Genomic DNA, 6,000 nt, shown 5'->3' with positions numbered 1-6,000 from the left:
CTATATATAAGGGCCCTCCTTGGTTCTGGTCTATTGGGCCTAGACCCCCCCCTTTTGTAACTGAGAATAATTAGCAGCATGAAACTTTTGTCTTACCCCTAAACCCTTCATTAGGTACTCTATTATTTGCCCAGTAAAATGGGGGCCATTATCACTCCATAGGACTCTACAAATTCCAAAATGGGGGGAAGAACTCTTTTAGCGGGATTTTAGCTGTTGCGGGGGAAGAACTCTTTTAGCAGGATTTTAGCTGTTGTCAAGGCGGTGTTGTCTTTGGTTGGATAAGCCTCCACCCACTTACTAAAGGAACAAATCACTACTAATACATACTTCAAATTATTATAGCGCTCTAACTGAATATAATCCATTTGCAGTGCTTCAAAGGGGACCTGGGGATGAGAAAATCCGCCAGTAGGGGTTGATACTCCCTTCCTCGGATTCTGCTGTAGACATATCATGCAATGCTTAACCGAATGCTCAGCTGTTTTACGAATGTGCTGATTATCCCAAACCTGTTCTAATTGGAGATGGTGTTTTGGGCACTTACGTGAGCAGGTCAATGAGCCATGGTTACAAAGGGCAGTAAATAGGCATGGGGCAACTTCCATTTCAGCATATCTTTGGACCCCCAACATCCCTCATCATCTAACTCTCCTACCTTTTTCCATTCTGCCTTTTCGTGTTCAGTAGCTAACTGTTGTATTTCTTTGATCTCTGTGTACATTTTTTCCCATCTTACAGCTTGGGATCGTAGTACATACATCCTACTCGTGTGTGTACTTGCAGTATTTCTTGGAACTTCATCCACAAAGGCATTTCCTTGTCCTACTATGTCTGTAATTTTCTTGTGGGCACTATATTTGATAATGGCCACACTTTTTGGCAATGTCTAGGCAATGAGAAGACTATTTATCAATTCACGGTGCTGTATTTTAGAACCATGGGAGGTTAGAAATCCCCGTTCCTTCCAAAGCTTGCCAAAATTGTGTGCCACAACAAATGCATGCTGACTATCTGTGTAAATGTTTACTGATAACCCTTCACAAAGTTCACAGGCCCGTAAAAGTGTTATGAGTTCATCTGCTTGGGTGGATTTTTGCAAAATACGGGCTGTTTCTACCACTGTTTTTAATGTGGTTATGGCATAGGATGCAGAGGTGGTGCCATCGACTAATTTAAGACAGGAACCATCTACCCATAATTTCCCCTCAGGATCTAATAAAGGTGTATCTTTAAGATCTACTCTTCCCTTGGTTTGTTCTTCTGTCAAGAAAATACAATTGTGCAAATCATGAGATTGCTCAGCTGGTAAAGGTAACAATGTGGCTGGGTTTAATGTCAAACATCTCTTGAGTGTGATATGAGGTGCCAAGAGCGTAGGGTTCATATCTTGTGAGTCTAGCGCTAGTTAAGCGTTGGGTCTTGGTCTGATTAAGGAGTGCATCTACAGAATGTGGTAACATAACCATAAGCTTGTTACTTAACACTATCCCTTCAGATTGTCGTAAAGAAATGGCTGTGGCGGCAACCACACTAGGACAGCCCGGAAGTCCTCTGGCACAGGATCCAATACAGCTGAAAAACAAGCACATGGATGATGTTTACTGCCATGTGGCTGTGCCAAACCCGATAATTCACATCCTTCCTTCTCGTGTACATATAATATGAAAGGCTTGGTGCAGTCTGGAGTGCCTAACACTGGAGCAGAACAAAGGAATGTGCGAAGCTGCTGATTTGCATTTTGACATTCAGATGACCATGGTAGAGGAAAAGGAGTGTCTTTATTAACAAGGGACAAAAAAGGTTTGATGATAAGTGAAATGTTGGGGATCCACTGTCTGCAATAGGAAGTAATACCCTGACTTCTTTTTGAGTACTTGGAATAGGAATATTTAGGATAATTTGAATCCTGTCTTTAGTGAGAGTGCGACCTTCCTTAGGCAAGAGGTGACCCAAATAGGTGACCTCAGACTGACAATATTGCAAATTATTCTTAGAGACCTAATTTCCCTTAACAGCAAGATGGTGTAATAGGGAGAGCTTGGCTGCTGGCTACAGTTGTTCAGTTCCGCCAGGGCAGCAATCGTTCTCGTCAGATTGTGTAGACAAACTCGAGTCCGCTCTCTATTGCGACGACACCAGAAACGCCAGAAACCTACCACTGCGGAGCTCGTGTGGACAGGGGAGGAAGCTTTCCCTTGCTCTCCCGGACCCCCGGACCCACCCACGAGTCGCGTACCTCCTGGATCGCGGCAACCCCTTCATAACATGGCCGCATCCGGGGGCATTTGTGTGGTTTGCGTAGCCGCGAGACGCCCGGCCGTGAGGCGTTTGGATCCGCATAATTTTTTCATGAACCCGGCAGCAGAGCTTCAGTTCGGCGGTAGCCGCCAACTTTTCTTCCTTGGTGGCAGGAGCCACAACTTATTATCTGGTGCAGCGGTGAGAGTGGTGAGAGCCCCTAAGTGCCTCTAAAAGCCACCAGGTGCCCCTAAGTGCGGCAGGAGCCGCTTGCTGTCATTGGGTGCAGTCCGGAGCCCCTAAGTGCCCTGGGGGTGCTACCTGACGCTGCCTGGCGCTACCTGGTGCAGCAGGAGCTGCAAGTCTTTTGTCTTTTATCAAGGCAGCAGTGTGGCAGGCTGGGTAGTGCTCTAGTGTGGCAGGAGTCAAAAGCTCCGCTTTGGGCTTTGGGCGGCAGGAGCCGTAAACTGCTACCTGGTATGGAGGGAACCACGAATTACTATTAGGAGTGACGGAGGGACAGCTGAAGCAGTGGAAACATAAGCTGTGGGAACTCAGGTGAGCCACTCACCGCGAACCTCAGTGAGCCATAGGATATTCCTTCTTTTGGGGATAACAGAAGACCAGTTATTTCTGTGGGACATTCTTGTGAGGTAAACTGATTCTGTAAAGTGTGACGCAGTGGATGAGGGGCTTTATGAGCGGACATAACGTGCTGTTGCTGGTGACAAATTTTGGACGGTATTTAATTTACCTGCTTGTAAGGAGGGGGACAGTGGGAGGGGCGAAAAACACACCCTCTCCTCGCCTTGCAGCTTTTGTGGTAGGGTCTGGAGGATGGTGAGCAGTCTAAAGGCCCCGGTGAGCCCTCCAGCCCCTCAAAGCTTTGAGAAAAAAAAAAATCAGGTTTAACGACTAGTCCAAAAGAGCCCAAAGCACACGCCCCAGCCCACGAGAGGAGCCACAGGACCTGTTATATTTGAGGAATACTTGGAGAATAAAGGGGCTGCCCGACAGTCGGTGGAACGAGTTGCTCTGTGCTGTGCTGAAGGGGGTGTGAACTTTACCGAATAGAGTGATTGATATAGCCCCAAATAAGCACGGTAATCTACAGCTTAAGTACGATTAAGCGATTCTAAAGCATGCGCTCAGGAAGGGAAAGGGTATCGGGCCCTCCAATACGACGGTCACGGAAAGCACAGAGAGTACTAAAAAAAGCTAAAGCACAGCCAAAAGATATGAACCAGACGCTTATATCACCATTAGCGCGGATGTTCGAAAAATCTTTAAAAGTCCCGCATCAATTTGATTTTTGAAAGATCCGACTGGGGCTATGATGTCAGGTCAAATTGATCCGGAAGTAAAAAATCTTCAGGCTACCATCAAGCCTACTAGTAATGTGAAAGTAATTACACTACCAATTGAGAAAAAGCAGGATCTAGACAAAAAATGACATAACGTGGTCATAGAGGCCTATAGATTAGAGCAACCAATAGATCAAATGTCTACAGAAATTACTGACCTTGAATTACCATTTTTTACTTCACACTATCAAACATCAAGTGCCAACTGCCAAATGTATCAAAAACAACCAGATATCATCAAAGATCCAAAAATGGAAGTCTCTTGAACTAATGTCCGAAACATCAGAAAAGATAACACCTTCAAAAAAATTATTACCAATCGAAGTTAAGGTTGAAATAAGGAAAAATTACGTCCAAAGTAGTGTCCATCCATGAGACAATGTGACAGTAGAAGGATTCGCGAGCAAAAACTTAGTAAATAATTTAGATGAAAGCAACCAGTGCAGCCAACATATAAGAAAAGAGCACATATCTTCTTTGCCAGAGCTAACAATGATGATGGAAAATGATGAAATAATAAACTTGGCAAAAAACTGCTCAGATCAGATTAAACAGTTAAATGAACAACTCAATCTATTGCCCAGTCGTCCAGCCAATCAGCAAAAAATACCATCAACTGGAAATTGGGCTAATGAAATAACTGAAGAAAGTATGCAAATTCCAGGGGCCACGCCAAAAAAATCGGAAACCATGCAACCTGATACTAACAACCGGTTTAAATATTACACAGAGGCTGGTGATACAGATCTCTCCAACATCCTCAGGGACACCAACTGGAAGACAAAAAATTATCTTGCTACCAAACAAGAACCCCAGAGAGTCCAAACTACGCAAACCAAAGATAACCATGATTTGGGGTCAATTTGGGACATCTTTTATCAAACCTCATCACTAACTCTGGAAGCACTGTCATTACAAGTCAAATAAAATGGATATTCAAATAGAAATACTGGGCACAATGGCAAATGCGGTGGCTGGAATCGACCATAAACTTGCTGAGCTACACAGTCTGATAATCAGAGCACAATCTGGCACATCAACTACTTATCTAGAATGTCCCTGTGCACCAATAGTGAATAAACGAACATCAATACCGGAAGTCATCAACACAATATTGGAAGATGTTAAAGCCAGCCTTCAATTGAAGGAAACTAAGAAACCAAAAAATAAAGAAGGCTCATGCTTAGGAGTTGAAAGTAATCCTATAACATCGATGGAGTTAACAGTTCATACCGACTTAAGCACCCAAGATGGATTATTTCCTCTAAAAACCCTGAGTACTCAAGGGGCTAAAAATATTACAACAGGAGGCGAATCTTCTGTCCAACCAGCATGCAATCTAATAGACGATCAAGTGGGAAAAGCAGAAGATTTTACATCCTATACAAAGACAAAAAGACAGAGGAAAAAATTACACAAAGCAAGACATAAAGTTAAAACGGAGAATCAATTAACGTTACACTTCCAGGTGGAAATGGCCCGTAATGAGACTAAAAGTGATAAACATTATGTGGAAGAACCCACAGGAAAACAATACCCTAAAAAACTAGGGGATCACTCTATAACAGCAACAACAACAAATACACAGTATTTTGATATCTTTGCGAAACTAGTTAAAACGTCCATGAAAAAGAATATCCATTAAGGTGAAGAAACTTTAAGCAACATCATAGTGCATTCCTAAGGTAATGGGGAAACAGCGGTTGTCCAGTTTTACCACCCCCCCGACTGAGGACCTCATCCGCATCTGCGGATCTATACAATCTGGCTCACCTAGGGACCCCACTACGCCCAGACGACTAATGGGAAGTCTAGACGTTCTCGAACCATACATACGCCATCTACTTAACACCTCTTACGAGACGCAGACTGTTCCCGCTGCGTGGAAACAAGCCATTGTTCTCCCGCTGCAAAAGAAAGCTAATGTCAGTTTTGATGAACTTGAGAACTTGCGCCCGATCTCCCTCCTGCCATATATGGCGAAGGTAGCGGAAAAAATAGCGAATCTCCAGCTGATGAAATTCGTGGATGATACCTCTATGCTCCACGACTCTCAGTTTGGCTTCCGCCCCCGGCATTCGACGGAGTCAGCTCTTCTTATGGCGGTAGAGGCTCTGCGACAGGGTGTGGATGAAGGCCAGACTATGGCCTTGATCCTTTTGGACCTTAGCGCAGCATTCGACACTGTGGCACACTCCATCTTGCTACAGTGTCTGAATGAAGGAGGAGTCTCGGGAGCAGCGCTTGGGTGGATAAGATCTTTCCTAACTGACAGGCGCTTCCAGGTTCGTCTGGGTGATTGCTATTCGAGGGAGATTGGGCTGGGCCAGGGCGTGCCCCAGGGCTCGTCCCTGAGCCCGACCTTGTTCAATCTTTATGTCTCCCCTCTGGCAGC

The sequence above is a fragment of the Lissotriton helveticus genome, chromosome 1_1 (genome assembly GCF_964261635.1).
Source record: "Lissotriton helveticus chromosome 1_1, aLisHel1.1, whole genome shotgun sequence".
In the NCBI taxonomy this organism is placed as follows: Eukaryota; Metazoa; Chordata; class Amphibia; order Caudata; family Salamandridae; genus Lissotriton; species Lissotriton helveticus.
This window is presented reverse-complemented; position numbering follows the sequence as displayed.